This window comes from Notamacropus eugenii, chromosome 1 (assembly GCF_028372415.1).
Source record: "Notamacropus eugenii isolate mMacEug1 chromosome 1, mMacEug1.pri_v2, whole genome shotgun sequence".
In the NCBI taxonomy this organism is placed as follows: domain Eukaryota; kingdom Metazoa; phylum Chordata; class Mammalia; order Diprotodontia; family Macropodidae; genus Notamacropus; species Notamacropus eugenii.
Genome location: NC_092872.1, coordinates 516,910,757 through 516,938,172, shown reverse-complemented (window position 1 = coordinate 516,938,172; position 27,416 = coordinate 516,910,757). Strand labels below are relative to the sequence as shown.

The window sequence follows — 27,416 nt, the reverse complement described above, 5'->3', positions numbered from 1 at the left end:
ATTTGGACATATGTGAATTGGCATGTCTATAGGAATGTGTTACTAAGGGCAAGCAAATTGAGTTCTGTGTTTGTGTTTTAACCTAAAGCACTTACCCTTAACTTGTTGAGAACAGTCTGAATGAGAGAATCATAGGATTTAGACTAGGAAAGGACCTTAGAAATCATGAAAAACTCAAAAGTTCTGCTTGAAGCTAAAAGCTGAGACTCCCACATCTCTCTCTTTTCCCCCTCCTCCCCACTCTCCTCCCCTGCTTCCTAGCTAGAAGAAAGGGAGGAAAGCCCAGGTCTGAACAGGGCCTAGAACTCCTTGACTGAATCCAAAACTTCCTCTTGTTCTGGGAGTAAGAAGCCTCTTAAAGAATATCTTCCTAATGGTATAGGAGGCCTCAGGAGGTACAGGACTCCCTGTCATCAGAGAGGTCTCCTAGCAGAGGCTGGATGACCATTTGTCAGAGATGTTGAAGAGCCGGGCTCCTCTTCTGGTAGATTGAACTAAATGCCCCCTGAGGTCTGCAGTCTCTTTCAGCTTTGCTCTACTGTGATTCTGGTGAAGAACTCCTCCCTTAAGGCATATCGTAATGTGACCTATGGTCCCCAGGGGCCTCCCATCCTGCAAGGGATCCTTGCTCTATACTTACACAGATCAGATTCATGCTGAGGGGCTCTGATGCCAAAGGGAAGTGTGGGTGGGTGGGGAAGGTTTTTTTTTTAATCTCTGGCTTGTCCCCACTTGGGATAACTGAGGAAATCTCTAAGAGCTTAAGTATGGCCCATGTCTAGGGCCTCCCTCAAAAATGGGTAACAGAGTCACTGTCTTCTAGAAAAGATACAGTTATCCTTTTCACATAGAGATTTTCCCCATTGTGGTTTTTCAGTATATTGCGGGTTAGGGACAAGAAATTAAATAGGAATTTGGGGTGAGTTTTGTGGAAGCCACAAATGATATGTGAAGGCCAGCCGATGACACAGAAAAGGTTTAGGAACCCAGAAATGCATACAATATATGTATGGTTTTGTATAATAGCAACATATTTCATGATACCATAATAATCCAGACTTCTTCTCTGGTACGAAGGGAGGGTTAAAAATTTTTATGCAGATTTTCCAAATTGAGGGGCCACCATGCCCCTAAGCCTGGTGATGTGGAAAGGCTAACTGTACTCTGTATGATATTTATCAGGTACAGGGCATCTGTTTATTTCCTCCATTACAGAAGAATACTTAAAACACAAAAAACTGATAAGCATATATTAACAAACACAGAAGCAGAAAGCAATAACCCATCACTCTCATATTCTCCTGAGAGACAAAGACAAGGAAGTGGCACAGTATAGAGGAGAGACCACTGGACTTGGAATCAGACCTGATTCAAGTCCTGTTTAGACACTTATCTAGCTTTGTGATCCCAGGCATGTAATTTAACCTCTCAGGGCCTCAGTTTCTTCATGAGGGGATTGGGTTCAATGACTTCAAAGTCCCTTTCTAGCTCTGAACCTATCATCTTAGGACCACACTGAAGGACTACTGAACAGATATTTGGGGTGTTCTGTACTCATCTTAGACCTTCACTGAGCAGCTCACAAGGTCTATCTAGACATGAAAGCTTGACTTTGACTTTAATCCTTCAGCTGCAGAGTCCTCCTGGTGGTAATAGTGCCCTTCTGCTCTCTGCCCTCCTGCATACCACCCAATGGGACAACCAAAGCTGGAAATACTCATTTCCCAGGATCACTGGCTGACTTGCGCCTGGAAAAAAAGACAGAAAACAGAAGAAAACCACTAGGGACTCAGACTTGGTTAGGTAAGCACATGTTCATGTTGCTGTGGGCTTCTAACTACACTTGCCATTGGAGGAAGGGAATGGAGGGGAGAGAAATCCCTTTTCCCCACTTGCTGGAAGTCCAAGGAAAAGAAATCACTGGATAAACCCCCAAAATGAGAAAGCCCAACTATAGGGTGGGGCCTCATTCTACTCAGGGGAGTGTTCCTTCCAAAAGAGCCCAACCCCTCTGTCACTCAGTTGCCTGACTATCATCTCTGTCAAAAGCTCCACTCATGGTGACCAGCAAGGAGTTGCTGTGGTCATCTCAACAAGGCATGTGCCCATCAGCAAGGAGCCAGAGCACACATCCATCCTTGTGGGAGATGCCCTAGACTGAGCAAAAAAGGGGTCCCACCAGATCATCCCTGCTATATCAATGATCAGCTTTGATTAGGGTAGGAGGACTGAGGAGAAAAAGGATCAGGCCTGGAGGAGGAAGGAAAGAGGGAGAAGTGAAGGAGAAGTGTGGAGAAATGAGGATGGGGAATAAGTATTATGGGGGAAAGTGTGATATGGAAAGCTGTAATGGAAAAGGGAGGGAGAAACAAGAATGTGGAGGAAAGGGAGATGCAATAAGGAGAAGAAAGAAATATGGAAGGAGAGAAGGGAGAAGGAGAAATGTGACAGTAAGGAGAAAAATAGAAAAAGAAGCTATAATGGAGAAGGAATGTGGAGGGGGGGAGAAAAGGAGGAGTACAGGGATTATAATGGGGGAGGGAACAAGGTAAGGAGAAAGGTTAGAGGCTGTAATAGTGAGAAGAAAGCAAGTGTGATCCAAGGAAAGGCAAGGCAGGTCAAGCTGTGGTTGACCTTATTTTGGGGAGGTGGAGAAGGGAAAGAAGGAAACTGCTCAGGATCTGTTGACCCTCAGGGTGAGGCGTTGAACAGATGACAGCTTCTCAGGGCCACCTCTCAGGGCCACTTCAACTTGTCCACAAGTCCCTGACTCTAGCAGCTAGTATTCAGGGCCAAGGGATTATCTGAGATAAAGAGAAAAGACTGCGGCCAGGCCCCAACTTCAAACAAGGTGTACTTATGTATGTATGTGTGTATATCTACACACATGTGAATTCCTATACAAGTAAACACATGCAAGTGGAAATGCGTATTATTTTTCAGAGTAGTATAAGGGAACTATTTCTACTTATAAAGTACAGAATATCATATTTCCTTAGCTGTAAAATAAGACAGTTGGATTCCATGATCTCTAAGATCCCTCTATGGTCCTATAAGAGCTGGAAGGAGTTTTCTAGTCTAAAATCTTCATTATAAAAAGGAGGAAACTGAAGAGAATGAATTTACTAAAGTCATACGATGAGGCAGTTGCAGAATCAGGACAAGAATCTGAATTTCCTCACTCCTAGCCTTATGCTCTTTCTACCATACCACATTACCTTGAAAATATAAAGAAACAGTCCATGTACATATGCAAACATATAGGCATAGATCTTCATATGCACACATAGCCTCCTCCCCCCCCCCAATAAATACACACATGGGATGGCATTATAAGAGGGGAAAGGGTGGTCCATGTTTAATCTCCTTCAAAGGAACAGGAATCACAGAATCTTAGAGCTGGAAAGAACCTTAGAAGTCCAATCCATACCTGAATAGCACCCCTGGCACTTAAGTGGTCATCCAAGCTCTAGCTTAAACCTCTTGTGATGGCCAACCTACTACCTCGCAATGAAACCTGCCCACTTTGGGATGGAGGTCACCCAGTCCTACACATACTTGAGCAGGATTCCCCCTACAACAGAGCCTTGCACGTAATAGATGGTGCTTAAAATGTTTAATGAAGTGAATTGTTGGGAAGTAATCAGTCAGCCTCTGCTGGAGAACCTACTTACTCATGGGGTAACCTCTACCACCTAGGGACAACTGACCATTGGAAGTCCTTCCTTCGAGTTCCAATCTGCTGATCCAAGTTTAGTCAGATTGCACCAAGTAAAACAGATCTAATCTTTCTTTCGCTTAATAGTACTTGCTTTTTGGTTACTTTGTCCTCTGCTCAATTATTATCTGACTCCCCATGCTTTTCCCCAAACCCTTGCCTTACATCGAGCTGAAACCTGCATTTCCTTGAACTCTTCTTACCTGTTGCTTCTAGCTCTGGCCTCAGGACCAAGAAGAGCAAATCTAAGCAGGAAGCTAGGTGATTCAGTGTATAGAAAACTGGACCTGGAGCCAGGAAGACCTGAAAACAAATCCTACTTCAAACACTTACTAGCTGTATGACCCTGGGCAAGTCACATAACTTCTGACTGCCTCAGTTTCCTTAACTGTAAAATAGGGATAATAACAGCAACAGTCTCACAGGCTTATTGTGAAGATCAAATGAGATAATATTTGTAAAAAAAAAAAAATATTTAGCACAGTGCCTAGCACAGCTGACTGGTGCAGTGGATAGAGTGCTGGGCCTTGAGTTGGGAAGACCTAAGTTCAAATCTGGCTTCAGACCCTTATTAGCTGCGTGTCTCTGGGCAAGTCATTTAACCCTATTTGCTTCAGTTTCCTCCTCCATAAAATGATCTGGAGAAGGAAATGGCAAATGCTCCAGTATTCTTGCCAAGAAAATCCCAAATGGGGTCACGAAGAGTCAGACATGACTGAAACACTTACTGACTAAAATGGGATGCTCTGAACTCCTCTCCAGCTGCAGTTTGATTAGGGCGCCATGGAGTTGAAATGAAGTTGAAATATCTCTAGTTTTTTTGGTTTTAGTTGACAATGTCATACCGACAACCTATGGAGCTTCAGTCCACCAAAACCCTAGGTCATTCTTGGATGAAAGGTCACCAGTTACCCCTATCCCCTTGCCACTTCATTTGTGTGGTTGATCTTTTAGCACCAGTTGTCTCAGGTGGCATTTCCATCCCTGAAAATCTTCAAACAGAAGCATTCAACTCCATTCAATTAGAAAAACCATTGTAAGGGACCCACTAGCAGGTGTGGGGCTAGGTTGGGGAAGGGAATCACAAGCAAACTGGATTCTGTATTTGAGCAGATGATTGCCATTTTTTTAGCCCAAGTGCAGGAGTTTATAAGGGAGTTTATCCCATTAATTCTAGCCTATTAAGATTATTTTGGATCCTGACTATGCCATCTAAAATATTAGCTTTCATCCCAGCATTAACTGTAAATATGACAAGGGTACTTCTATGTCTTCAGTTGTCTCTACTAAAAATTGTTGAACATCACAGAGGCACTTGAGGACCCAATTCTGTTGATGCACGTAGAACACTGGATGGACAGTTATGAGACTCAAGTTCACACACAACATAGTGACTAACTGTTTGGGTGACTATGGACAAACCACTTTCAGTTTCCTCATCTGTAAAATGAGGGTATTGGATTGAATAACCTCTCAAGACCATTTTTGCTCTAACATTCCATGTTCTATGTGCTAAGCTCCCTTCATCTGTGGCATTCTGCATTCTAAGGTCTCTTCCAATTCTAACATTCCGAGTTTGGGGGCTACAAACAACTCTGAAATTTTGGGCTCATGTTTATTGGTGTTATCATTCTGTGACCCATAAAATTCTTTTTCCTGTACTCTCTATCTTCCGCACACTTATGCCTTCTGAGTAAACAGGACCGTGATTTCACACCTATAAAAATGATTGAAATTAAGACAGTTCCTGAGTCATAACAGATTTTGAAGTTGGTTCAGGGCAGGGTGTGTGTGTCTTAGGCATGAAATTAGAGTCTCACGTTATTTGTCCTTGGGGACAAGGGCAGGAAAATTCTACCCGTGAGACAGGAAAGGTAAGAAATGTGGCCTGTCCAGCATCTCCCCCTCTCCCAGGAATTATCCCCTACTACAAAACACTGTGGGATAGCTGGCCCTTGAAATATATGTTGAGGTAAGAAAGGGGGTGGGATTTAGGGAGGGAGGAGATAGTAAGGAAGAAAGAAACTTAGGAAGCATCCAGTTCAATCCCTTCATATTGCATAGGAGAAAAGTGAGTCCTGGAGAGGGGAGAGGATTTGCGTCTGATTGTCAGCCCAGTGCTCTTCCTATTACAGCATAATATATCCCCAAGGGCCTAGTGCAGGGCTGGGTATTCCCCAAAGTGCTCCCAAAGCACTGAATGAATGGAAGAGGCCTCTTCTCAGAGGATATCCTCTCTCTCCAGCTAGGGTGATTTTTTTGTCTCAGTGTGTTATGATTTTCAAATTACCTATGAATACATCCAACATCTTCCAGTCACATATTTTTTCTTTCTTTGACTACTTTCCAAGCAAGCAAGGAGATAAGCATCCCCTTTGAAGGGAAGTGAACCCTATTTCCCCAGGGTCAAGAAAGGGGATAGATGCAAAGACTGGCTGGGATTGCTCTCACCCACACTCAACCTTGGGCAGCCTGGGGAAGGGGGAAATGAAAGGCTTTGTAAGGAAATAAACAGAAAGGTTCATCAGAGCCAAGGAAAAAGGACACCTCCAAAATGTGGGAATCAGGAGAAATGTGTGACCTTGGATAAGTTATTTATCAGCTCTGGGGCTTGGTTACTCCTCAGGTCAAACAAGGAGAATCTCATTGGTAATGTAGGTGTTTGGGGACAATTGTCCTCACTCAACATTTCTAGAACTTTACGTATAAAATATCATAATCATAAATGTTAATGTAGTCTAATTTTATGTAATTTATGTAACCATAATAATCATAAAATATCAGCACTGGAAAGGACCTTGGAAGCTTGGAAGCTCTTCCTCCTCCCCTCTCCTCCATCCCTATTCCTTCTAACCTCCCGTTCCCTCCCCTCCACCTTCCCCAACACCTCCCCTGCTTCACCCCCCACTCAGAACTTATTCTGATTGTCTCCACCACTCAGCATGGGAGAGAAGAGATCCTAACCTCCAGCTCCCATCAGAAAATGGGATTGGAGGCTTCCTGGATACACTGATCTCCTAGCTCTCCTCTATAGAAAGAACATCCATGCTGCCCACCACTAACATCTGAGAAAATGTTGCCTTTAGCCTTCTATCACTACCAAGGGCCACCACTTTTGAGAAGGAAGAAGAAGGTTCAGAAGCAAGCAGCAGGTGTGTCTCAGAAGTCTGTAGGAGAATAACCAGGGAAGGACTCCCAGACCAAAGGGGAACCTGCAGTTCTGTCACTCTGAACCTGCAGAATTTTGCTACTAAGTGGTAGGAGCTGAGTCCAGCAGCGATCTCTGGTTCTTACACTCAAAACCAGGTCAAGAACTTGTAGGCTTCAGACCAGGAGGACAACAATCAGACCACTTTGGGAGCACAGAAAGCTTATAGGTCCCTGAGCTTTCCCTAAGATGCTAGAACAACACAACACTCAACACCCCAGGAAAGCAACAACAGAACTAGCCTGGACTTTTCCTCCAGATGTGCATAGAGTCTGGTCCTAAGTCCAAAGTCAAGAAATTGGCTGGAAGAATGAGCAAACAAAAATGAATCTGACCACCAAAAGCTATTACAGAGAATGTGATGCTCAACACACAAACCTAGAAAAAGAGAATAATTTAAAAACCTATAAGCAAAGCCTCAGAAAAAGGCACAGATTGGGTTCAGATTCAACAAGAATTCCTAGAAGAGATGAAACAAGAGTTCAAAATGTTTTTGTCGATGAAATGAGAATACTAGCATGAAAAACTGGAAAAGAAATGAGTGATGGAAGAAAAAATTAAAAAAGGAACTAGCAGTTTGGTACAAGAAGCATAAAAACCTTATCTAAATAACAAACTCTCTGAAAACTAGAATGAACCAAATAGACATCAATGATTTCATGAATCAAAAAATTGAAAAAAAATAGAAGAAAATTTAAGGTATCCTGTAGCAAAAACAAGTGATCAGGAAAATAGATGAGGGAGAAAACAAGGTTAAGAATCATTGTACTGCCTGAATACTATGACATCATATTTCAGGAAAACTTAAAAGAAAACTACCCAGAACTCTTAGAACCTTAGGGTAAAGTGGAAATAGAAAGAAATTGCTGGTCACCTTCTGACAGAAATTCCCAAATATAAACTTCCAGGAACAAAAATCCAGTGCTTCTAGGTCAAAGAAAAAAAATATTACAAGCAGCCAGAAAGCAAGAATTCAAGTACTGAGGAGCCACAGTTAGGATCCTATATGATTTAGCAGCCACAACTATAAATTAGTGGAGAGCTTGGAATATCATATTCTAGAAGGCAAAGGATATAGGCTTACAGCCAAGAATAATGTTCCCGGAAAAACTGAACATAATCCTACTGGGGGGAGGGGAATGGACCTTCATTAGAGGACTTCCAAGCAGTCCTGATAGAAAGATCAGAGGTGCGTAGAAACTTTGAAGTTCAAGCATAAGTAAAGAGAAGCATAAAAAGGTAAACATAAGCACTAAACAAGAATAAACTGCTTACATTTTAATATGGAGAAACATGTGTGTACCCACTGAATCCTATCATCATCATCACAGAATAGGTCCAATTAGATGGAAGGTCTAGGAGTGATTTGTCATGACTTATTCTTGAGAAGAATGGTAAGAGAGGAGAAAAGAAATATAATGGGGGGGGAGAGAAAGGAAGGTTAAGAAAGTTATCCTATAGAGTCAAGCTCTGCAAATACACATCTATACAAACAAGGAGAGGTGAGGGGTGGGGCGGAGCTGCTGATACTTGCACCTCCTTCTAATCTTAACTGGTCAAAGAAGAGAAGAAGATATGCACACACGGGGTAGAAAAATACATCTTACTCACAGGGAAATGGGAGAAAGGAGAAGCGGGAATTAGGAGGAGGACAGTTTAAGGGAAGGATTAATATTAAGCAAAACAAACAAAGGATGTACAAAAGTATTTGTAGTTCTTTTTGAGGTGGCAAATGGGAATCTGAAGGGGTGCCCATAAACTGAGGAATGGCAGAACAAACATATGTGCGTGTGTATATACACATATATACACACACATATATACATCTATATGTGCCCATGTGTGTACATGTATAAATTTATGTATATGGCCTTTTCCCCCAATTTTTAAAATTCCAATTGCAATTTGGAATTGCAATTTCAAATTCTCTTCCTCTCCCTCCCTGACCCTTTGAGAAAGCAAAAAAAATAAAACACATTACAAATACATATAGCTACACAAAACAAATTTCCACATTAGACATATTCCAAGCAGAAAAGAAAAAAAGAAAAGAAAGAAATAGAAGAAAATATGTTTCAATCTGTATTGTGAATCCATCAGTTCTCTTTCTGGAGTTGAATAGCATGTTTTAACATGAATCCTTTGGAATTATGGTTGGTCATTGTATTGATCAGAGTTACTAAATCTTTCAGAATTGATTATCTTTATAATTTTTCTGTTATGTAAATTTTTCTCCTGGTTCTACTCACTTTATTCTGCATCAGTTGACAAAAGTTTCCCCAGTCTTTTTCTGAAACTAGACCCTTCATCATTTCTTTCAGATTTCATCATTTCTGTCACATTCATATCACATTCTAATCACATAAAATGCTAAGTAATATCTTTGTGCTATAAGAAATGATGGGCTGATGGTTTCAGAGAAACCTGAAAAGATTTTTATGAACAGATACAGAATGAAATGAACAGAACAAGAACAATTATACAGTGACACCAATATGGTAAACACAAACAACTCTGAAAGAATTAGGAACTCTAATCAGTATAATGGTCAAGCACAATTCCAGAAGACTTACGATGAAGCATGCTATCAGCTCCAGACAGAGAGGTGAAGGACTCAGAGTGTAGAATGAGTCATTTTTTTTTTTCTGGACATGTGTAATGTGGAAATTTATTTTGCTTGACTATATATGTTTGCAATGGGGTTTTTGTTTTTCTTTCATTCTCAATTAGGAGATGGATGAGGAGAGTTGGAAAGGAGAGGAGATGGATTTTTGCTGATTAAAAAAATAGATAATTTTTTAAAAGAAAGGCATAGAAGAGTCAAGTGGCTATGCCTACCAAATAGGGTCTGAATGCAATGTCCTTTTTTATTGCATGACCATTCCAGCTGCCATCACTACTGACCCTCTCATTTCCTGCTCTGATTAATTAAATACTGAATCAACTGGTACTTCCCCTATCCGCTGGCTACTAACCTCCCACCTCCAGCCCTGTGATTTAGTCTGGTCTGACAGAGAAAAACCTTCCCCTGCTACCACTCCTCACACTCTATACTAAATCCATTTCAGCCCTACCTTGTCCTACATCTACCCAATTATTATCCTCTTCTTCTTTTGTACCATCTGAAATCCCAGTTCTGTAATTAACAAACCTTTCTTCACCCTAAATTTCTCTGAAAGGTAACTAACCCTGTATTACCTCTTCCCTGGCCAAAAAGAGGAGTCTGAAGCCTCTTTGCTTTCTACTGATGCTTCCAGTGGTAACCTTTATCATTTTATGGTATAGTGGAAAGACATTTGTATTTGGAGTCAGAAGACCTAGTATGGTACAGTGGAAAGACATTTGTATTTGGAGTCAGAAGATCTAGCTCTGTTCCTCACAACTGATATGACCTTAGGCAGGTCACTTTACCTCTATGCACCCCATCTTCTCATTTTTAAAATGAGGGAGTTGAACTAGGTGACCTATAAGGTTCCTTGCAGTTCTAAATCTACAATCTTTTCTGGTATACTCCATCCATTTATGTCACTTGGTTCAGATGTTGTAGTCCCATAGTGGTCCTCAGGCCACTTTCCCTTCTTTCTCATATTCAATACTTGACTCACAGTCTCCCTCTCTACCCCACGCATCCCTGATTTCATCCTTGGTGATTTCATGTTGTCTCCTCAAACAAGCTGGCCTCTCAGCTCAATAACCTCAACTTCTCACCTCCATGACTTAGAGCTTCACTATCTCAGTCACACACAGGGATGGTCATTCTTCAGGCCTCCCCATCACCTCTACGATATTGAATTCTGAAATTTCTCTCTTAGATCATAACCACTTATCCTTCTGTATCTGCCTCAAGCCTAAATCTTTTTGTCCTCAATGTGGCTTCCAGTACATCAGCTGCTCTAGTTTCACCTTCTCCTCTTCACAGTCTTGACGCAATAGCTAACTAGTTCAACCATGTACCACAGGCCTCTGCCTTTGAACACATTGCTCCACTCTCCTTTTATTGTGCACATCCTGCCAGTGAACCCTGAGTTATTTCTACTATCCACCTTCTTAGCTTTGATTCAAAAGCTGCCTGAACACTGCTGAAGGAATTCAGGCAACTCTGTTGACTTGGTCTACTACAAATGTATGTAACCTGATCTCTCATCTACGTAGCGATTCTTTCCTTCTCCCCTCATTGACTGTCTATCATGTTTCCCAAATCAACTATTAGAAAGCAGCTCCCCTCTCCTCAAGTTTTCAAAATACTTTGCCTCCTATTTCACCTCTCCGTAGATGACCTCATCTCCTACTTTGCTGAGAAAATCAGAGCAATCCTTCCTGCGTTTCTTTGTTTCCCTTACTACTTACCTCTAAGTCTCTATGTCTTCTCCAATTCTTTCCTTCTTTGCTCTAAACTCTGGGAAAGATATTGGAGTCTTTTTCTTTGCCAAGGTCAACCAGTGTATTTGTGCTCTTGATATTATCCTTTTCTATTTCCTTTGGGAGCTTATTCCTACCTATCAATCTCAATTTCTGTCTCTCCTTTTCTACTGAAACCTTTAACACTGCCTATAAGAATGCCCAGGGCTACCCAATCCTTTAAATAATCATCACTTGACTTTGTCATGCCTTCAGACTATTATACTATGTATATCTCCTCTTCCTTTCAAAACCAAACTCTTATACTTCTGCTGTCATTTCCTTACCATCTTCTTACTTTTCAACCTCTTGTAAATCTGACCTCTCACCCCAAAACTCCACTGAAACTATTTTCAAAAGGTTACCAAAGATGAAAAGATTGAATCCTGCCTCCATTAGGTCCTCTAGCTGTATGCATTTAAACAAATCACTTAACTTTCCTAAACCTTGGTTTCCTCATCTATAAATGGGCATAACAATACCCATAGTACCTACCTCACAGAGATGTTCTTAGGCTTGAATGAGATGTTTGTAAAGTTCCTATATCAATGTCAGCTTTTATTATCATCATCAGCATAATTATCTCATAACTGTTAAAGCCTAAAAATTGTTCTGAAGGTTCATTTTCCTTGACTTCCCTGAAGCTTTTAGCGTAGTCAATCATTCCTTCCACTTGAATTTTGCATTTCCCCATTTCTCCTGTCTATCTACTTTTTCTTGTTTTTATTTGCCAGATTGTAATCTATCTTCAGCCTCTTAAGCATGTGTGTTGCCTCTGTCCAGGGTCCCTGTCTCTTACTACATACACTCTCAGTGATCTTATCATATCCCTTGATTCAATTATGATCTCCATGCAGATGACACCTAAGTCTGTATATCTAGCCATAAACTTCTCCCTTGAAGTCCAGACCCAAATCTCCAATTGACTACTAGACCTGTCTTATTAACATTTCAAATTCATCATATTAAAAATGAAACGTATTGGATGATATCTAAAAAATAAAATTAAGGGGTAAGAAAGGAATGTACTGGGAGAAGGAGAAAGGGAGAGGTAGAATGGAATAAATTATCTCACATAAAAGAGGCAAGAAAAGCTTTTACAGTGAGGGGAAGAGGGAGTAGGTAAGAGGGAATGAGTGAACCTTACTACCATCAGATTTGGCTGAAGGAGGGAATAACATACATACTCAATTAGGTATGGAAATCTATCTTACCCTAAAGGAAGGTAAGGGGGAAGGGGGGGAGGGTGTTGGTAGGAAAGCGGGCAAATGTGGGGAGGGGCAATCAGAAGCAAAAACTTTTGAGGAGAGACAGGTCAAAGGAGAGAATAGGATAAATGGGGGGGGGGATAGGATGGAGGGAAATATAGTTAGTCTTTTACAACATGACTATTATGGAAGTGTTTTGTATGACTACACATGTATAATACATCAGATTGCTTTTCTCAATGAGGGTGGGTGGGGAGGAGGAAGGGAGAGAATTTGGAACTCAAAGTTTTAAAACTGAATGTTAAAAATTGTTTTTACATGAAACTGGGAAATAAGATATATGGGCAATGGGGTATAGAAATCTACTTTGCCCTACAGGAAAACAGAAGGGAAAGGGATAAGAGAAAGGGGGAGGTGATAAAAAGGAGGAAAGATTGGGGGAAAGGGCAATCAGAATGCATGTCTTGGGGTGTGGGAAGGAGAGAGATGAGGATAAAATTTGGAACTCAGAATCTTGTGGAAGTAAATGTTGAAAACTAAAAATAAATTAATTAAAAAATGAAACCCATACCAGTCTCCCAAACATTCCTATTTCTATTGAGGGTACTACCATTCTTTCTGCTACCTGGGTTCACAATCTTCATGTTATCTTTGACTCTTTCCTCTTTCTCACTTTGATAGTCAGTTAATGGCCAAGTTCTGTTAATGATCTCTCCACAGCATTTTTACATTTGTCCCCTTCTCACACAGCCACCAAGCTTTTATCACCTCTCTTCTGGATTATTTTAGTGGCCTTTTAATTAGGCTTTTTGTTTCTAATATTTCTTCTCTTCAGTTCATTCAATTCAGTCAGATCTTCCTAAGGCACAGATCTGATTGTGTCATTTTCCTTACTCAGAAACCTTTGATGAGTCCCTATTTTATTTCTAGGATAAATGACATATTTGTCAAGCTGTCATTCAGATCTTGACACAATCTAGTTCCGACCTGCCTTTCTGTCTTTATTTCACATTATTTCCAAGGTATAACAGGGCTACAATATGAATTTAATTTTATAGAGGAGGACAATGGGGCCCAGAGTAGACTGTTACTCAAGCCCATGTCTCCCTTATAAGGGCTCCTTCCCTTCTACCAGGATGCTACTTTATTACCCTCTCTCCTTGCCCTTCAATCCTGGGCTATTCTAGGAATGTGCTGATCTCATCCTAGTTTTGAAACTGAGAGTTTTTTTAGGGCTGAGATGACTTTGTTCCCTTCTCTTCATATTTCCTGGGAAGGAAAGTCAAAACAGCGTTATCAATAGCTTCTGTGTTTTCCATTTCTGAGTCTGCCAGCCTCATTTTCTTGGATAGTTCAGAGATTCCAAGTGGCATTTGGGATTCAGTCCCCTTTTTAAAATTTTTTCCTAAAATTTTCCTGTAGTTACTTCCACCACGATGATCAACTTCTTTTCTTCAACATCAGCCTAGGACCTTACTTTAAGTTCCTTATTCTCTGTTGAAGATCAATAAGATCGTAATATTTGGAGTTTGAAAAGGGAATTTTAAAGATGATCTAGTATAACTTCATTTCACAGGTAAGGCCATCGAGGTTCAGAGAAGAAAAATACCTTGGACAAGGACACATAGCCAGTTAGTAAGACCAAATTTAAACCAAGGAAGGTCCACTAATTGCAAATAATATGAAAGAAATAGACCAGTTGATCTCCAAAGTCTCTGCCAACTCTTTTTTTTTTAAAAAAGAATTTATTCATTTCTACATACCCCTGAAAGCCGAGTTCATAGTAGAGCATCAGTGAATATTTGTTCAATTATCTGAGAATAATTTGAGCTCTCTGTGATTCTTTCTAGATTAGAAATTCTGGGTTTCCATTGGGTTTTTAGATCCTACAGTACTACCATGTTCCAGTGGGGAAGCCACCTAGAGCCCTAAGCTTGAATGCCGGGACCATGCTTTGTCTTACCTAATATCAGATGCCACACTCTAGTGAGATCCTTAAAATTGTTTGAAAAATTGAAAAACAGAAACTACCAGTGAAAGGATTCTCTAACAAGAATTCCTAGGAAAACTGGAAATGATTTTGGCAGAAATTAGATCTAGGCCAGCATTTTGTACTGTATGCCATAATAAGATTTAAGTGGATACTAGCCTTAAATATATCATATCATGCAAACATTAGAGAATGGAATGAGGAACCTTTTACAATTATTATGAGGGAGAAAATTCTTAACGAAATAAGGGAGAGTTATCATAAAAGATAAAAGTGACCGTTTTGATTATATGAAATTCAAAAGCTTTTGGATAAACAAAGTCAGTGCAGGAAAAAGAAGAACCTATGTGTTTCCCCATATTGTATTCTCTTACATTTTCCTTCTTTTTGCTTCTTGTCTCTTCTATTGAAAGAAGAGGGTGCTGAGAGAAGAGTGAGTTCAGCACCAGTGCTCCAGGTTTAATGCATGCAATTTGCTCCTGCTCCTCTGCACCTCTTCTCTTTTCTCACCCAGAGCCCAGTAACAGGTTCTTATCCTTTCTTCTCTTTTAAGTCCCTTTTGTAAATCTACCCTTCTTACAGTTTATCTTGCTTAGAATTTATTCGTCTCTTAATCTATACTTCCTCATATTCTCCCTCTCTTTCATCTTTCTCTTCTTTTTCATTATTTTTGTGATTGATTGTTAGTTATTTTTTTAAATTCAGTTTTATTTTATTTTCTAAATTCTTCCCATCCCTTCTCCCCTCCTCCAGTCATTGAGAAGGCAAGAGAAACAAAACCCATTACAAAAATGTATAATCATGCAAAACAAATTTCACCTTAGGAGGGAAGGAGGAAGGAAGAGAGGGAGAAAGAGGAGAGAGAGAAAAAGAAGGAAGAGAAGGAGGAAGAGACCTTTGATTCCCCACTCTGAGTCCATCACTCCTCTATCTGGAGATGGATAACATATTTCATCATAAGTCCTTTGGGATCATGGTTGGTCATTGTGTTGATCAGAATGAATAAGTCTTTCACAGTTGGCTATTGAAGTTAATGCATAAATTGTTCTCCTGGTTCATACAAATCTTCCCAGATTTTTCTGAAACTATCACCATCATTTTTTTACAATACAATAGTATTCTATTGTATTCATATAGTACAACTTGTTCAGTCATTCCCTACTTGATGGGCATTATTTTAGTTTCTGAATTTTTGCCACTACAAAAAGAGTAGCTATAAATATTTTTGTACCTAGAGGTCCTTTTCTTCTTTCTTTGATCTCTTTGGAGGTATAGATCTAGTAGTGGTATCACTGGGTCAAAGGGTAAACACAATTTAGTATCTTTTTGGGTATAGTTCCAAATCGCTTTCCCAAATGGCTGAACTAGTTCAAAGCTCCTTCAACAATATATTAGTGTACTTATTTTCCCATATCCCCTCTGACATTTGTAATTTTCCTTTTTTTGTCAAGATAACCAATATGATGGGTATGAAGCAGTGCATCAGAGATATTTTAATTTGTACTTCTCTAATTATTAGTAATTAAGAGCATTTTTCATATAGTTATTGATAAGTTTTCATTTCTTCCTCTGAAAACTGGGTTGATATTCTTTGACCATTTGTCAATTGGAGAATAGCTTTTATTCTTCTAAACTTGATTTAATTCCATATATATTTAAGATTGAGATCTTTATGAGTGAGACTTGCTGCAAAGATTTCCCAATTTCCTGCTTTTCTTCTAAATTTAACTGCATTGGTATTGTTTGTGCAAAACTTTATAATTTTATATATCAAAATTATCCATTTGATTTATTGTGAACTTCTCTGTCTCTTATTTAGTTATAAATTCTTTCCTTATCCATATATTTGACAGGTAATTTCTTCCCTGCTCCACTAATTTGCATGTGGTATCACCCTTTATGTCTAAAGCATGTGCCTACTTTGAATTTATCTTGGTATGTTGTGTGAGATGTTGGTCTATGCCTAGTTTCTGCCAAACTGCTTTCCACTTTTCCGACAGTTTTTGTCAAATAGTGAATTCTTGCCCCCAAAACTGAAATCTTTGGGTTTATCAAGTACTAGGTAACTATATTCATTTGCTTCTGTATATTGTGTACCTGATCTGTGCCGCTGATCAACTTCTCAATTTCTTACCCAGTAACAAATTGTTTTGATGACTGCAGCTTTGTAGTATAGTTTGAGATTGGGTACTGCTAGGTCATCTTCCTTCCCATTTTTCCCTTGTGATTCCATTGATTGTCTTGACCTTTTGTTTCTCCAGACAAATTTTATTATAATTTTTCTCCCTTTCCCCTGTTGAGCGAAATGTATTTCTATGCCTAATACTGTGTGTGTATATATATATATACCTATGTGTACATATATATGTATATTTATGTATATATGTGTGTATGCAGATGTATATTTGTGTATATATGTATATGTATGTATGTATTCTCTCCTTTCATCTGTTTAGATAAAAAAAAGTTCAAGAGTCTCCCATTCCCCATCCCTTTTCTATAGTCTTTGATTTGCATACTGCATTTATATGAGATAATTTCCTCTACCTTTTCTCTTCCTCAGCATATTATTTTCTTTCTCCCTTTACCTTTATTCATGATCATTGAAACATAACAAAATCCCTCTTATTAATGGTGTCCTGAAGGGACGCATTATCCTTTCCCCATATTAGAGTATAAATTGTTCATCTTTTTTAATCCCTTATGATTGTTTCCTTATATTTACTTTTTTATGTCTCTTTGGACACTTTGTATTTTAAAGTTTCTATGCAGCTTTATTCTTTTCATTAGGAGTGCTTGAAAGTTCTTTATTTTATTAAAGATTCATTTTCTCCCTTGTAGAATTATACCCATGTTTGCGAGGTAAGTCATACTTGGTAGTAAGATTATATCTTTGCCTTCTGAAATATCATATTCTAAGCTTTCCACTCTTTTACAATGATGGCTGCTGAATCTTGTGTGATTCTGACTGTGACCCCTCCATTCTTTAATTTCTTTCTGGCTGCTTGCATGATTTTTTCTTTGATCTGGAAGCTCTGAATTTTGGCTATTATGTTCTTGGAAATTTTTAGTTTGGGGTTTTCTTTCAGGAATTTACCAGTGAATTCTTCCTATTTTCACTTTGCCTGCTGCTTCTAAGAGACAGGGACAGTTTTCTATTATGATTTCTTGAAATGTGATGTCTGGGCTTTTTTTTTTTATTTTGTCAGGGTTTTCATGTAGTCCAAAAATTTAAACCATCTCTCCATAATCTGTTTTCCAGATTAGTTATTTTTTATATGAGTTATCTTACATTTTCCTTCTTTCTTTCTCTTTTAGTCTTTTGACTTTGTTTTACTATATGTTGTCTCTTGGAGTCATTAACTTCTGTTTGATCCATTCTAAACTGCAAGGAGTCTGTGGCTTGGGTATGATTTTATACTTCTTCTGCTAGGCTATTAATTCTCTTTCCAATTTTTTCATTTGTAACTCAGTTCTTTTCCCATTTTCTCTTCTAGTGCTCTCATTATATTTGTGTATTTGTAACAGTGACTACCCTGGCCTCCACTGCCTGAAGACCAGGAATGTTACATTTCACCCTTCCTCCAGGGTATCTGGTACCCTTATGGAGGTTCATGGGTGTCTAGACTCTCTGCTATTGGTTTCAACCCCAATCAATGGTGTTCCTCAATTGTAGGTAGTCCTCTCATCTCAGTTCCATTTAACCACTTAGCTTTTAAACCACTTGGCTTTTACAAAGAAATATTTACTTGAAAGAATAGTAAGAATAACCATACAAACATTTCCTCAACACCACTTAAGTCTCTGGGGAAGAGAAGAGGATTAGGTTCATAACCTCTTTTAGTTTCTACATTGCACAATCCCCAGTTCTAAATTCAAAGATCCACCTTGAATTCAAATCCCAGGCACCTCAGTTTCTCATGATTTCCCTGCTGGAACTATCTGGTGGTACTTCCAGTGTGGACACTTGCTCCAAGATCACCATGGTTCAATTTCAGATCCACCAAGGATTTCACAGCATGTACCTGGAACTGAAAGGAAAAAGGAAACAGACTGAAAAGAAAGCCCAAACCCATTTCTTGGAGCCACGGGAGAGAGAGCAAGGTTTCCCTTCCCTCTTCACCAGTTATGAATGAACTTGGATCTTCACCCTCTTGAGAGGCCTTGGAAAAGAAAGTGTGACAGTCTGACAGGTTTTAAACATGAAGCTTATTCCAGTTATCCAGCAAGTTGAAAACAACTTCTCTCACTATGCCATAGGGGAACCCAGAATGTCTTCCCCCAGAAGCTGATCCTTCCATCTTGTGTTCTTGGCATGATTCTCAGTTAATGCCTTTATAAAATCATTCTTAAAACTCTTTAAAAAGGCTCTTGCTTGATCTCTCCCTGGAGTTCTAGCTCAATTTGCCTCCAACCTATATTTTTCTTTTGACATTTTACTTACAGATATTTTAGAATACTTATCTTCTTATGGATTTGTATTTTGAGCATTCCTGTCACCAAAATAGTTCTTTATGATAGTAGGGTTCATGTTTTGTTTGCTCATTCCTCAAGCCTTAGTTCTCAACTTAAGAGTCAAGCAAACTTGCGGAAGGAATGGCTGGGCTGTTCTTGGTGCTGTTTTCTATTCTCATGGGTTGTCTACCTTTCTAGGATCTCGGGGATAGCTCAGACTGCATGCCTGTAAACTTTCTGTGCACACAAAGCAATGTGATTCAGGGTGAAGTCTGAGCACTACCCTCCTAGTCTAAGCTCTGCAAGCTTTTAGTCTGAGTTTGGGTCTGAGAAACATAACCACGGACTTGCTCCTAGTTGTAGTTCTAGTAAACTGCTGCTAAGCTCAGCCTCTGTCAGCTAGCTGGAAAGCACTGTAGGCTCAGAGTGACAGAATTGCAGTCTCCCCTTTGGTCTGGGTATCCTACCTTGTTACTCTGCTACAAGCTTCAAATTGGGCTAGGGGGCTTGATCTTAGATCCTTATTCCTCTCCCAAGATCAGAGCCATACAACCGTGACTAGGTTGTGGGACAGGTTAAGGGAAGGATATAGGGAAAATGCAGATGATGTCTAAACAAGATATATCAATAAAAATATTTTTTAAAAAATTAAGTCTGATAACTAAGATATATATAGGTTTAGCAGGGGACAGGATTGGAGGACTTCCAACAGAGCAGAGTCCCTTCAGGTGAGACATTTCTCTTCTGGTCCCTTGATAAAGGGCACATGTGATCAGATGCCCTTGGTTCCTTGGTCTCTATGAAAAGGAACGCTGTGCCAAACAAGATTGGCAACTGGACCAGAAAGAGTTGCTCTCCTCAATAGGACAGACAAGAGAGTAAGGGAAAAAAAAAAACCTCTGCTCTTTTTCAGGGAGTCCTCTTTGTTTAAACACAGTCAATCCTAACTCTCCTTTGGATTGCTGGCAGGAGGAGGAGGAGATTTCTCTCTAGAAGCTCTAAGGACATGGCATTGAGAATATATGCTTGCCTAGGTAATCCTGGGACTGGATCTCAAGTCCTTTTAACTGCTTCTTTTGCTTTGTATTTCTTGGGCTGAGCATAGATAACCAAATAGTGATCCTAAGAGATGGACACTTCCAGCCTTAGTGGCTACCTTGTGAATTTAAAGGTCTGGAATCCTTGAATTAGGAGCTGGTTGTCCAGTGAGAGGAACTTCCAGAAACTAAGAGCTTCTCAGAAGAAGATGGTCACCACCTGGAGGATAAGCTATACTCTAGCTGACCGAGATCTATATCTTGAGGTGCTTTTAAGGCAGCGTGGAAAGAGATGAAAGTAAAATCTGTGCAGTAGTCCCACAAATCTGGGGTGGGGGTGGGGGAACATTTTTCCTACTTTACAGGAGAATGTAATAGGAGTGATGGGTTACTGTTTCATATTTTAATTTTTTTGTCTAGATCTGCTTATGAGATTTTTGTGTTTTAAGCATTTCTTTTATGGTAAATAAATTGCTGTCCTTTAAGTAACTTTTTAAAAAAGGGATCCTGTTCATCTCTTTAAGGGAGACCCTAGAAATGAACCATATGTAAGCTTTGTATTAGAGATTTTCACAGGAGTTCTACTCTGAGATGAGGGTGTAATGAGCCAGCAAGTATGAGAAAAAGCCTGATTCCTTCTCTTTAGGGTCAGGCTCCTCCAGTGACTGGCCCTAGTCCAGGTCTGGAGGGTTGCCTCCTTTGGGATACAGACAACACAAAATTGATACAACTATATGGCACCTGAAACTCAACATGTCTAAAACCCCTCTTCCACCAGCCTACCCTTTTCTGAGCTTCAGTATTACTCTTGAAGACAACATCTTTTCAGTCTCTCAGGTTCACACAACTCAGTGTCATCCTTGATGACATCCTCTTTTGCTCACCCATTTATCCAATAGTTGCCAAATCTTTCTCTACAATATCTCTGCTAGTCCATTCCATTTTCTACATCCACACAACTACCAACCCAGTTCTCTTATCACTTCTTTCCTCTACATTTATAAGAGCTTAAACTTTTTTTTGTTATTGATATCTTTTATTTTTATATAATTTAAATTTCCCTCTCTATGGCTACTCTTTCACAAAACCAGTCTATATAATAAAGAATTTTTTAAAAAAGAAAAAAAGGAAGAGGAAAAAAATCAGCAAAATTAATCAATACATCAAAAAATTTTGAAAATATATTTAACGTTCCACACTTACAAGTGTAACACTAATGTGTACTTCCCACCTCTACAAAGAAGTAGGAGAAGGTGTGTTTTCATATTTCTTCTTTGAGAATATGCTTATACTTTGTAATTTTGTAACATTCACTTTTAATTATTCCATGGTCACCGTTCAATCCATTTACATGGCTGTAATCATTGTGCTCATTATTTTCTTGGGTCTGCCTTTTCTTGGGTCTGCCTACTTCATTTAAAAAAATTAATGCTAATTTTATATATTTTTCAATTAATAAACCTTTATTTTCTCTTGATCCCTCCTACTCCCACCTCCCATTGGAGAAAAAAAGAAAAACAAAGATCTGGTAACATATATGCATAATCAAGCAAAAAAATAATTCCCCACATTGGTCATGAGCAAAGATATATTTCATTTGGGATCTTGAGACTATCGATGCTCAGTCAGGAAGTGGGTAGCATGCATCATTATTGATCCTGTTTACTTCTTTTTGTATCAGTTCATGGAATTTGTTCCTTGCTTCTCTGAATTCTTCATATTTATCATTTCTTATAACACAATTATATTCTATTACATTCATATACCACAGTCGGTTTAGCCATTGTTTACACTTATTGCTAACACAAAAAAAGTATTGCTATCAACAGTTTGGTGTATGTGGGGTCTTTCTTATTATCTTTGGGCTATATGCCTAGCAATAGAATCTCTGGATCAAAGGTACGGACATTTTAGTGACTCTATTTGAGTAATTCAAAATTGCTTTCCAAAACGGTTATGCTAATTCACAACTCCACCAACACCAACAACGCATTAGTGTGCCTCTCTTTCCATAACCCCTGTGCCACTGACTATTCCTATCTTTTCTCATTTTTGCCAGTTTGCTGGGTATGAGGTAAAAACTTCAGAGTTATTTTGATGTGTATGTCTCTTGTTGTTAGACATTTGAAACAAATATGGTTTTAATAGTTTGTAGTTCTTTTGAGAACTGTTTATTCATATCTATGAACTACTTGCCTATTGAAGAATGGTGTTTGGATTAATATATTTCTGTTAGTGGTATATATATATATATATATATATATATATATATAGAATATATAATTATACTATATATCCAATAATTATATATATGTATATATATATGTAGGATACCAAATTCTTATCTGAAAAATCTGATACAAAGATTTCCCCCCAGTTGACTTTCCCTTCTTATCATACATGCATCAATTTTGTTTGTGCAAATATTTTTCAATTTCATGTAGTCAAAATGAGCTATTTTCTCTTGTGTAATAAGGCCTCTATCCCTTATTTGGTTAAGAATACATCTCCAAGGGAACTGTGTGTGATAGGGAAGAGGGTTCCTAGTTCCTATTTCCCAGGAAGCTTAATGAAGCGCCAGCCAGAGGGGTTCTTGACTAGGAGACTGCTGGTGCTTGGGTTATTTCTCTATGAGGCACTCACTGCGATTGCATAAACATAATTCCAAAGGAGGAAGAAATTCTAAAGCAAACCTCAGGTAGTCCATTACCTGGGAGCTCTAAGGACCTGAACAAAAAAAATGCTCATGAATAAGATGAACAAAAACAGGCAGAGGACGCACTCTGGCTATTCTAATCCAGTCAAGGGAAAGCCAGATTTAATACAGCAGTCTTCCCAGCCTGCTTCACCCCACCCAGCAGACAGCATCCATCTTTAAAGAGCCTGTTACCGAGATAACTAAGCATCCCAGTAATTAAGAGTCATACACAGTAGACTGAGGACCAGTCTTGTCAGTTTTGTTGGGGGGAGAGGGAGGACTTGAATGCCTCTGGTGCTGCAGAAGAGTTTTTGAAAACAACGGATCTTCCTAAAGTTCCACAAGGGATCCAACCCAGCCGCACCATGAAGCTGTTTTCTCTGCACAACAAGCACAATGCCCATCTCAACAGCTGTGCGGAAGACTCTGGGGTGTAGCTTAATACCCACTTCCCAACCACTGTCCAAAGCATTTAGCAGCAATGAACAGTATACTCATGCACTTGCTCATATGGAAGAGATTGCAGGGGTGGGGATACAGCTAGGGAGAAAGGGGCCAGAGAAGAGGAGGAAGATGAAGATGAAGAAGGAGAGGAGGAAGAGGAGGAGGATCCAGACCAAGAGGTGCAGAACATGTATGTGCATGTGTGTTTCTATACATACATATGTACCCACATATATACATAAATACACACATATGTATGTGTATATATGTATACATACACACATACACATCCATCCATCCATATATACATACATAGAAAAAGAGAATCTAGGAGAATCCAACCAAAAATTCTCTGTGAAGCAGCAGGGCCAGCACACCCATCCACAAAGGCATGAGTGTCCACTCAAAAATAAGCAAGCTCCCTTGATCTCTAGAGGAAAGAGCTGGGCATGCAGTACTTAATATTTACTCTTTCGAAAGGGAATTTCTCCTCTTTTCCCTTCCCAGTTCAAAGGAGGGGAGGAACTAAATGGGTTTATGCTAGAAACACAATCTCCCTTTCTTATTTAGGAGGTCACTAGTTTGAAATGGTAAATTTTCCCAGGCCTCTGGTACATTTATCTTTTTGACCAAGGTTGAGCATTTTCTCTCTCCTTCTGCGTCTTTTATTTTTTTAAAGTTGAGAGCTCTGTTTCTTCACTTCTGGGCATCTTCCCAGTTACCTGCTTGACAACTCAAATTGAAGAGACCATTTTTGTTTTGGAATATTGTTCCATATTTGAATTTAGGTCACTGAATTGCCTGCCCAGACTCATCTTGGGGAAAGGCAGAGTAAAATAAAAGCGTGACTGACACTCTTTTCCAACCTGCTAACATGACACCAGAATTCCTTTATGAAATGTCTAGAACTAAAGGTAAAATAAAGTGGGAAGATCTGATAGGAATCAGATTCACCTCTCATGCTAAGTTTCTTCAAACTTATTCTAATTCTGTACTGTACTTATTTTACTTTGCATGGTGGAACTAAGCTGCTGACATTACATATTTCCAGAGTAGCCTCACCCCAGACTTTTTAGCATCCTATAAGCAGAAGAGGAGGTGTCTGGGAAATTTTCAGTGTGATATCACAAGTGAGGTTGGGGAAATGTTTCCAAGCAAAACAGAATATCCATGTGTAAGAAGAGAGGGACTTGATTCTGGAGCCAGGTCCTTTGCCCCTGCAAGAAAGCAGATACAGAAGGTGTGTTAACCTTTCGTTTGTTTGTTAGCCTACACAGCACTTAAAGCTGTGATAGGCTCACTCTTGTTTTTTAAAAGTTTACCTTTCTTTGATAAATTGATAATATCCGCTAGAAAAAAATACATCTCCTTTTCATAGCTGCAAAAGGCATAGAAGCTGCTTCTTTTGGAATTTTTTAATGGTATGACTTTTAATAATCAGGTTGTATATCCAGTTTGAATTTATTGTGGAAAACTGTGTAATTAGTCTAAATTCTGTCAGACTGCTTTTCAGTTTTCCCAACCATTCTCATTAGATAGAGTTCTTTCCCAAGTAATATACGTTTTTGGCTTTATGAAAAACTAGGTTATTGAGTCTCATTATTTCTGATTCTCCTTACTCTAGTCTATTCCATTGATACCAAAGGGTTTTGATGACTGCACTTTATAATATAGTTTGAAGTTTGGAAGTGCTATTTATCCCTCATTTCTACCTTTTTTCATGATTCTCCTCTTCTGTTCCTCTGGATGAACTTTTGCAGTCACTTTTCATTGGACTTTCTACCTTAAATCTTTCTCTACTCCTCTCCATCCATCCTATCTATCAATTTCCAAAGTGATTTTCTTAAAATGTAGACTTGCTCATGTCAATCTGCTACTCAATAAAATGCAGTGGCTCACTATTGCCTCTAGGATCAAATAAAAACTCCATTTGACATTAAACTAAAGCTATTTACAATCTAACGTCTTCCTACCTTGCCAGTTTCTTAATGTGTTATTCTTCTCCACAAACTCAAAGGTCCTGATAGACTCTCCATCTGCCATTCCACTGCCTTAAGAGTCAGCTCAAGCACTGTATTCTTCTGGAGGCCTTTCTCATCCGCTCATTTGCAAGCACCTTCTCCTTTAAGGTATTTATTATATATTATTTTTATTTATTTGTATATTATTTTTACTTATTTATATTATATATTATATATATTATTTTATTAAGGTATTATTCTGTATTTATCTAGGGGTGTATGGGGTGGTCAGAAGCTCCTCTGATGTGAGGGCTTGCTGAGCCCTTTTCAGGACTGCTCACTCACTTTTGGCATCCATTTTTCACCCAACTCTCACCTATGGCTCTGTAGCATGTGCAGTGGCCACGTCCCAGTAAACATCTCAGCAGATGGGCTGAACCAAGTTGGGGGTAACTGATAGGCCTCAGACCTGTTGGTGAGTTAAGGGAACGTCTACACAAAGCTTGTGAAGACTTCCCCTGGTAGAATGAGTAGACGAGAAGACTTTGTTCCAATGCCCGCAAAGACGGCTGAAGCAAGTACTACGGGGGCTCTTAGACTTTGGTCAAACAACAAAGACTCAAAGATCATCCACTGAATTCTGGGCCATTATTGGTCATCTTGACTTTTGTCTTGCCACTGAACTTTGATGACTTAGGAAGAGAGTGAGACTTTGTGCAACTCTGCCTCACTTCAATTCACACTCAAGTCAACACATCTCCCATGATATCACTGGTTGTCTTTGAAAACAAAGGACAAACAACAACCATTTATCTTGCAAGCACAGTTTATGTATATGTTGTCTCCCTCCTTAGAATGTAAATTCTCTGAAAGCAGAGATGATTTTCCTGTTCTATAGTAATAACTTAATATGTGTTTGCTGATTGATGGTCTCTCAATAAATGAATGAAAAAACATTTATCAATCTCTTTTATGTGCCAAATACAGAGCAAAGCCCTGGGGATAGAAATACAAAAGACAAGTCTTACCTTTGAGGAACTTACAGTCTAGGAAGTCATAGAGATAATGAGTGATGTCACATGGGAGTTGATTGACACTCCCTTTCCAGTGCCAATAATGGTGTTGATTTGATTGTGCCTTATTGTTCCATGTTTCAAGCTCCTTTCACTCCTCACTTCTCCACTGATATTTCAAAGTAATTACTGCAATCCGTAGGGTCAAGTGGTTGTATAGACCTCCCACCAGGGAACTAAGTCCTCATTTTCACATAGTCCAACTCTGCTCCATCTAACCACTTTCTCTTTTTCCCTCTTAAGTTCTTCAAACTCCCTGCAAAGACTACCACCTCAAATTTTTGAACTAGCTATTAATTCCTTAATGAATGTATAGTATGAGTGGGGCAACAAGTACCCATGACAAAGCAAATTCATTCACTGAATAGTGAGCAAAAGCACTCACTTGTTCAGGAGAAAATGGAGGAAGGTGAAATTTGTTCTGGAGCATAACTGAGCATATACTCTCCCCTCAGTTAAAAAATGTCCAGGCCCTGCAAATTACACAAGGGTGCCTTTGTGTTCACCAGCCAGGAGCCCTAATTTTGCATATCTCTCTAAAGACCTGGGAAATCTGCATATTTTCAGGCTGCTCACCCAATGTACCAATGGATTGTTTTCCCTCCTGAATACTTTCCCTTGTACTTTATATTCCCTCCAAGATCGCACAGTGGTGAGATTCTTTCAGTTCACAGATGCCCCCAAAGCATAACTGTTGAGTTAGCCTTTCTCAGTGCTATACTTCCTCTCATTCCCATGCCAGGCATGGTATATAAGTGCAGGGGGCCTCTCAAGCATGTTCTCCCCCAAGATGTGATTGAACACTTTGGATGAGAGTTCCTTAGAGATGGAGGCAGGGGGCAGGAACGGGGAAGGAGCAGCGACAGGAAAGAAAACAAGCAAAGCAAGTCATGAGTCTTGGCTCCCAATCTCTGCTGTTAGGGTAGAAAATATGTGGTATCTCAATTCTTCAACTAATAAGTAGATATTTATTTAGCCCTTACTATATGGGGTGTCCCCAAAGTCTTAGTGCAGTTTTGAGCTAGCAAAGGTTAAAGCACTAAGACATAAGCTAAAAAAAGCTTAAAACTGCATTTAAAACTGGATGCCTTATATGTCCAGACCTGTGCTATGCGCTCTGGGGGAGATAAACAGGCATAAAATACAGACTCACTTCTTCCTAGGTTCACAATCTATTTGGAAGACCAGACACACATGGAAAGGGACAATCCTGAGCCCAATTAGTG

General features: G+C 39.3%; 1 long non-coding RNA gene across 1 annotated transcript in view; it reads left to right on the top strand.

Annotated features, from left to right (window-relative positions):
* The window catches only part of LOC140519995 (uncharacterized), a 31,001-nt gene extending 4,928 nt beyond the window's left edge, over window positions 1–26,073 (top strand). The window contains exons 2-4 of the long non-coding RNA XR_011972350.1: window positions 1,631–1,803; window positions 25,174–25,285; window positions 25,391–26,073. This is a non-coding gene — a long non-coding RNA (uncharacterized lncRNA). The remainder of the gene's footprint in view (window positions 1–1,630; window positions 1,804–25,173; window positions 25,286–25,390) is intronic.
* The last annotated feature ends 1,343 nt before the right edge of the window (window positions 26,074–27,416 follow it).